The sequence below is a fragment of the Sminthopsis crassicaudata genome, chromosome 1 (genome assembly GCF_048593235.1).
Source record: "Sminthopsis crassicaudata isolate SCR6 chromosome 1, ASM4859323v1, whole genome shotgun sequence".
Lineage (NCBI taxonomy): Eukaryota > Metazoa > Chordata > Mammalia > Dasyuromorphia > Dasyuridae > Sminthopsis > Sminthopsis crassicaudata.
The window spans coordinates 412,236,473-412,244,974 of record NC_133617.1 but is presented as its reverse complement, the minus strand read 5'-3'; the positions used below and the strand labels follow the sequence as shown (position 1 = coordinate 412,244,974).

The window sequence follows — 8,502 nt, the reverse complement described above, 5'->3', positions numbered from 1 at the left end:
TTCCAAATGAATTTTGTTATTATTTTTCCTAGGTCAGTAAAATAATTTCTTGGGGGTTTGATTGTTATAGCACTAAATAAATAGATTAGTTTAGGGAGTATTGCCATCTTTATTCTATTCGCTTAACTTATGAAAGAGCACTTGATATTTTTCCAGTTGTTTAGGTCTGATTTTATTTGTGAGGAAATGCAAATAAAGTATTTTGTATTTGTACAGTACAAATTGTATTTTGTCTTGTAGTTGTGTTCATATAGTTCCTGACTTTCCCTTGGCAGATAGATTCCCAATTATTATATCAAATTATTTTAAATGGAATTTTTCTTTTTATCTCTTGCTGTTGGATTTTGTTAGTGATGTATAAAAATGCTGATGATTTATATGGATTTATTTTGTGCCCTGCAATTTTGCTAAAGTTGTGGCTTATTTCTAATTGCTTTTTAGTAGTTTCTCTAGGTTTCTTTAAGTACACCATCATATCATCTGTAAAGAGTGATAATTTGTTTTCCTCATTACCTACTCTAATTCCTTTAATCTCTTTTTCATCTCTTATTGCCAAATCTAGCATTTCTAATACAATATTGAATAATAATGGTGATAATGGGCAAGCTTATTTCATTTCTGATCTTATTGGGAATGGTTCCAGTTTATCCCCAATTACATATGATATTTATTTATGGTTTTAAATAGATGTTACTGTCTATTTTAAGGAAAATTCTGAAAATAAAAGGGGAGATTAATAAAATTAAAAATAAGAAAACTATTGAATTAATAAATAAAAGTAAATGTTAATTTTATGAAAAAAACAACAAAATAGATAAACCTTTAGTTAATTTGATTATAAAAATAAAAGCAGAAAATCATATTGTTAGTCTTAAAAATGAAAAGGGAGAACTTTCCACCCATGAAGAGGAAATTAGAGCAATAACTATATGCCAATAAATTTGATAATTTAAATAAAATGAAGGAATATCTACAAGAATATAAATTGCCCAGGTTAACAGAAGAGGAAATAAATTATTTAAATAGTCCCATTTTAGAAAGTAGAAATAGAACAAACTATTAATCAACTCCCTAAGGAGTTGAAGATTTTTCTTCAGGGCTAGATGGATTTATATGTGAATTCTACCAAACATTTAAAAAACAATCAATTCTAATACTATGTAAACTATTTGAAAAAATAGTGAAAGGATTCTTATTAAATTCTTTTTATGAGTATTGGAATAAGTGGACTTTTCCTTAAAATGATCAGTAACATCTATTTAAAACCATCAGCAAGCATGATATGTAATGAGGACAAACTAGAACCATTCCCAATAAGATCAGGAGTGAAAGGTTACCCACTATCACCATTATTATTCAATATTGCATTAGAAATGGTAGTTTTGGTAATAAGAGAAGAAAAAGAGATTAAAGGAATTAGAGTAGATAATGAGGAAATCAAATTATCACTTGCTGCAGATGATATGATGGTATACATAGAGAACCCTAGAGAATCAACTAAAGAACTATTAGAAACAATCCACAACTTCAACAATGTTGCAAGATACAAAATAAATCCACATAAATCATCAACATTTTTATATATTATCAACAAAGTTTAGCAGCAAGAGATACAAAAGTAAATTCCAATCAATATAACTGTCAATAGTATAAAATATTTGGGAATCTATCTGCTAAGGGAAAGTCAGAAATTATATGAGCACAACTATAAAACACTTTCCACACAAATAAAAGCAAATCTACTCAGTTGGAAAACTATCAAGTGCTCATTGATAGGCTGATCAAATATTATAAAAGTAACAATACTACCTAAATTAATTTACTTAGTGCCATGCCAATCAAACTCTCAAGAAAGTATTTTACATATCTTGGAAAAATAATAACAAAGTTCATCAGGAAAAAACAAAAAGTTAAGAATTTCAAGGGAATTAATGAAAAAAATGCCAGTGAAGATAACCTACCTGTGCCAGACCTAAAACTAAAGCAATGGTCATCATAACCATTGTTACAGAAATAGAGTAGTAAATCAGTGGAATAAGCAAAGATCATAGCACATAATAGTCAACAACTATAGAAATCTAGTGTTTTACAAATCCCAAAACCACAACTGTTGGAATAGGAACCCACTATTTGACAAAAATTATTGTAACAACTGATAACTAATATGGAAGAAATTAGGCATTGACCCACACCTAATACCACATACCAAGATAAGCTCAAAATGGGCTTATGATTTAGACATAAAGAGTGATATTAAAATCAAATTAGAAGAATACAGGATTGTTTACCTCTCAGATCTATGGAAAAGGAGGGAATTTGTGTCCAAAGAACTGGAACTCATAATTGAACATCAAATAGATAATTTACATTATATAAAGTTAAAAATTGCTGTACAAACAAATGCAGACAAGATGAGAAGGGAAGCAATATATTGGGAAAACATTTTTACATATAAATATTCTCTTAAAATCCTCATTACTAAAATATATAGAAAATTGACTAAAAGTTATTAGAATTCAAGCCATTCTGCAATTGATAAATGGTCAAAGGATATGAATAGACAATTCTCAGATGAAGAAATTAAAAGCATTTCTAGTCATATGAGTCATACTGATAAGCTAAATGCAAATTAAGAGAACTTTGAGATTCTACTACACACTTCTCAAATTGGCTAAAATGACAGGAAAAGTTAATGATGAATGTTGGAGGGGATGTGGGAAACCTGGGACGCTAATGCCTTGTTAGTGGTACTGTGAACAGATATAACCATTTTGAGAGCAATTTGGAACTATGCTCAAAAAGTTATGTGCATACCCTTTGATCCACCATTGTTTCTATTGAGCTTATAACCCAAAGAGAGCTTTGTGCCAAGGTGTTTGTGGCAGCCCTCTTTGTAGTGGCAAGAAACTGGAAACTGAGTGGATGCCTTTCAGTTGGAGAATAGCTGAATAAGTTATGGTATATGAATGTTATGAAATATTATTGTTCTGTAAGAAATGACCAGCAGGATGATTTCAGAGAGGTCTGGAGAAACTTACATGAACTGATGCTAAGTGAAACGAGCAGAACCAGGAAATCGTTTTACACAGCAAGAACAAAGTTATAGGACAGTCAATTCTGATGAATGTGACTCTTTCCAACAATGAGATGTGAGTCCAGTTTCAATGTTATTGTGATGAAGAGAGCCATCTATATGCAGAGTGAGAACTGTGAGAACTGAATGTGGATTACAACATAACATTTTCTTTCTTTTTGTTGTTTGCTTGCATTTTGTTTTCTTACTTTCCTTTTTGATCTAATTTTTGTTGTGCAGCAAGAGAATTGTATAAATATGTTTACACATAATGGATTTAGCAGATATTTTAACATGTATAACATATATCAGCTTGCTTGTCATCTAGAAAAGGGGGTGGGGGGAAGAAGGGGAAAATCTGAAACAAAAGGCAAAGCAAGGATAAGTGTTGAAAAATTATCCATGCTGCATTTTGAAAATAAAAAGCTTTAAAATTAAAAAAGACTGTATTTCCTTTTCTAATTTAACATTTTCCCATAATCTTTTTGTTTTTCCTGGATGGTTCTTATTTATTTGACTAGTTTTTTTTTTTTCCTTAACTTCTCTAACTTTATTTTGAAAGTTTTTTTTGGCTCTTCTATAAATTCTTTCTAGTAGCTAGCTATTTAATGTTATTCTTTGGGATAGAATATATATATTTACTTCAGTGCCTTCCTTTGAAAATGAACCAGTCTTCCCTATGAGTTCTTTCATTTTTATCTTTTTTTTTTTTTTTTTTTTAAATAAGAAGTATTAGTGTAGGTACATTTAATTCTATGTTTGGTTGGATGGTGACTCTACCTTCACTTCAGCTTTCTCCTCTGATTTGGAAGCCCAATCAAAAGTGTCTACAGCTGGAAGTATCCTTGTCCCACTGCTTCTGCACTCACCATATGTGCTGGTTTCTTCTCCCCAGGGTTGTGCTTCAGCAGCACTGCTGGGTGGGATTCTAATTAAAAAAAAAAAAAAAAAAAGAAGAAGAAGAGAGCATATTTTGCAAACTCTGGTCAATTTAATTTTATTTTTAATACTGGTAAAATTCTAGAAAGTATGATTAAGGGGGTTTATGAGCATTTAGGAAAGGAAGAAATTATAGCATATCGACACAGGACTTAATCACCAATGATACTATCCTCATTTCATTTATTTAACAGGCTAACTAATATCGACTTTCATGAAAAATGTGTTAGATATAGCATACTTAGATTTAAGCAGGTCATTTGACTTAAATTCCTTAAATTATACTTGTAGGTAAGATATGACATGAACTAGCTCAGAGATCAGCAAAACAATGCCTATCAATCCTGCTTTTGTAGGACTAGAACTATTATTTTACATTAATAAAGTTTTGTAAAATGTAAAAATAAGAAGTATTCAAAAGTAGGCAACAGGGCAAGATTTGGTTCTCAAACTATAATTTGCCCCCTCTTGGGGAAGATGATAAAATTATATAGCAAATTGTGTTATATCATATTTTATCATTCTATTATGTTGCATTACACCATCTCTTTTCTCATCATATATTATATATATATATATGTATATATACATATATATATACATATATATATAATTTTATCATGTGATATATTATTTTGTATATTGTAATATTAAACTGTTAACTATATGTTAATACTATATATATTCTATTTTACATGAAATATTATATATAATTCTATTGTATTAATAATGTTACATTACATTGCATTATAATTATATTAGTTTAAAATTAATTAGATTACTGAAATCACAGGATAATCCTTAATGAAATAATGTCAATTAAGAAGGCAAATCTAGATAATAGTGCCCCAGGAATATGATATTTGATTTGGGATATTAATATTTTTAAAAATTAGATAGCACTCTTGGCAAATTTGCAAATAACATGAAATCAGTAATACCTTGGATATCAGAGAATAGATCTTAATAAAGCTCAACAAAGTAGGATGAAGAGTCAAATAAAATAAAATTAGAAAATTTGGAATAAATGTAAAGTTTCACACATGGTTAAAAAACTCAATATCAAAAAGTTGGTGGTCATGGTGGTGAGGAAAATTTCTGAAAGTTTTAGCCTTATCTGACATAATAATATGTGAAAGAAAAAGAGAGAACGACATGTTTCAGCAAGAGGATAGTGGTGTTACAGAAATTGCTTTTACAGTAGGGGGCAGCTAAAATTCACTGGAAGGACAGTTCAATTTTTCAAATGTAATTTATTCTTATTTTCTCATACTTATATATTAATTATTATGTGGTTTCAAAATGATAAATATCCATTTTTTATTATAATTCTAGGCTTTGTTGCTATTGATACCCTGCTTTTTATTTTTGATGGCAGGCAGGAGGTTGCCTAGTTCATGCACAAGTTTTGATGTGATCATATGCACAGCAAAATACCAGTGCTAGTTTCAATACCTAAATAGTGCTGATTTAACTATCCTAGTTAGCTTTTTGACATCTGTTTACCTTCCAGACCCCAGTTACCTTTGGTGCTTTCAAACTTCAATCTATCTGATTGAATTATTTTTCTTTTCTTTTTATTTGATTTGATTTAAAAAAAATAGATCAGATTTTATTTAATCTGAAAAAAATTATAGAATATATTTTATGAAATGGTTTTTGTTTTTTCCACTTAAAGTATTTTATTTTTTTCTAATTGTATGTAACGAGAGTTTTCAACATTCAAGTGTTGAGTTCCAAATTTTTTTCTCCCTTCCTCCATTCCTCATCATGATAGCATGCAATCTGATATAGGTTACAAATGTACAAGTATATTAAACATATTTCTACAGTAGTCATGTTATGACAGAAGAATCAGAAAAAAAATTCCCCAAAAAAAGACATGAGACAAACAACAACAGCAACAACAATAACAACAGAACAAAAAAGTGAAAATAATATGCTTTGATCTGTATTCAGACTCGGTAGTTCTTTTTCTGGATTGAATGGCATTTTCCATCATGAGTTTATTGAAATTGTCTTAAATAAACGTAGTGCTGACAAGACCTAAGTCTATCTAGTTGATCATCTGACAATGTTGCTGTTACTATACACAATGTTTTTCCTGCTTTACTCACTTAACTCTTTATCAGTTCATATAAATCTTTCTAGGTTTTTGTAAAATCTGCCTGCTCATCATTTCTTATAGTTCAATAGTATTCCATTTCATTTATATTCCAAAATTTGTTCAGCAATTCTCCAATTGATAGACATCTCATTTTTCAATTCCTTGCCATCACAAAAAGAGATTCTAAAAATATTTTTGTATATGTGGGTCCTTTTCTGTTATTTATGATCTTTTGGGGAAATAGAGGTAGTAGAACTGTTGCTGGATCAAAAGGTATATGCAATTTTATTGCTCTTTTAGCATAATCCCAAATTGCTTTTCAAAATGGTTGAATCAGTTTACAACTCTACCAACACTACATTAGTTGAAGCAGTTTTATCGACTTAATCTCGTGCTCAGGAATCTTATTCATCTCTTGAAAACTTCCCTGAATTTTATTTGCCATCTTGCTACACAGTACTCTTGTGTGCCTTACCCCTTGACTGCTCATCTGAATTTTTGGTCCTCAATTCTGCCTGGTCAAAGGTTACACAGATAGTTTACATCAGAAATGTAATTAATTTTAATCTAGGTTAATCTAGGTCCTTTGACTCTATGGTCAATGATTTTTTTTTTTCTTTTTTTTTTTTTTTCCTTAAATAAAAGGTTTATTTGCTCTGGGATCAGGGGGTGGACGCTCAGTCAAAGAGCCCGAAGCCCATGTCATTGTCCGACTTGTCTGACTCCTTCTTCTCTTCTTTCTTCTCCTCTGAGGCAGCAGGAGCAGCACCGCCAGCGGCGGGGGCAGCAGAACCTGCACTGGCAGCCACAGGGACGGCACCACCGGCGGGCATGGATGCCAGCTTACTGCTCCCCTGGGTGATCACATCTTCTATGTTCTTGCCGCTCAGCTCGCTGATGACCTTCTTCAGCCGCTCCTCGTCGGTCTCGATGCCCACGCTGTCCAGGATCTTCTTCAGGTCCTTGGAGTTGGGTGAGTCGTTGCCGCCGAGCACGGCCAGGAGGTAGGCAGCCACGTAGCGCATCTTGGTCAGAGTTCTCCTCGGAGCCCGGCCGGTGGTCGCGATGTGGGGCTGCGGGGGTGGCGGGAGAGGGGCGAGCACAGCAAGTCCAACTTCGGAGGCGTCAAGGCCGGGGGATATGGTCAATGATCTTAATGGCTTCCTCAAGGGTTATATGTTCCATACTTTCCTCTACCTTATAAAATTATCCTTACATAGTTCTCCCAATGACAATTCTAAACTTTGTTTACAAAATCCATCACTGTTGCATTTATAATATTCTACTTTATATTTTATTAATAATCACTAAATTAAAAAAAAAAACTGTTAATAAGCACAAACCATGTGTACTTTTATTTCACTTGATCAGAGGGAATAGCAAAGAATTCATGAAAGATACAAATTCTGAGTTAAGCCTTGAAGAAAAAGAGAGATTTTAAGTATCAGAGCTGAAACTCACATTTGTACATAAAGTTTATTTCCCTTTTTTAAACTTTATGAACTATGAAGTCAATCAATTGGCATTTATTAAATGCCTGCTCCATGGCATTGAGCATTGAGGATACAAAGAAAGGAAAAATAGCCCATGCTTTCAAAGAATTCAGTCTATTAGGGAAGATAAAACAGAAATAGATATATACAAGATAAATTGGAAGTAATCTCAGAGGAAAGACATTAAGCATTTCTTAAGTATAAAAAGACACAAAAAAAAAAATTAAGGAGATCTGGGAAAGGCTTCTTGCAAAAGGTAGGATTTCTACCTTGGACTTGAAAGAAACCATGAGGCATTGCTGAGTATGTGTTAGGTTCTTACTAAGTGCTAATGAGATAATGAGATATTGGGTTTTTACTAAGTGCTAAGTCGGTACTTGACAATTTTCTAGTTCTGGCCTTTCCTGGTAGTTTGACTTGTGAATTCTTGGGGAAGAGCTTGTGTGCTTGGGAGGAGCAAGTTCATTGGTTGAAGTGGTTCTTCCCAGAAGCCCTTGCATTATCCCATGGCCATTCTCTTGGAGGATAAAGAGGACAGCACTCCAGAGATAGAGACTCTCTGTTTTAGACCAGGCTTGATGCGACTCTCTGCAGGAAGGGAAGTCACTTCTCTGGACCAGAGTTAACGGCAACTGTCTGGAGACAACAGTTCTCTACAGGAAGAAGAATCTGTCTGAGCGATTTGAGTTGACACAGCAGATCTCCTCCCAGAGAGCGATCGGCAGCTTCTGGAGACAACAGCACACTACAAATTGGCGCCCAACATGGGGCAAGGACTTTTGCTTATCCTGAAAAGGACTTATTCTGAGCCTTTCCAGAGGAGCTAGCCAAGAACTTTGCATTTAAGAACTTATTCTGAGGCCTTCAGAGGAGGTAGACTGGACCATAGC

At 32.8% G+C, this 8,502-nt stretch overlaps 1 pseudogene; it reads right to left on the bottom strand.

Annotated features, from left to right (window-relative positions):
• Positions 1 to 6,724: 6,724 nt before the first annotated feature.
• Positions 6,725 to 7,231, bottom strand: LOC141550005 (large ribosomal subunit protein P2 pseudogene; annotated as a pseudogene).
• Positions 7,232 to 8,502: the final 1,271 nt, after the last annotated feature.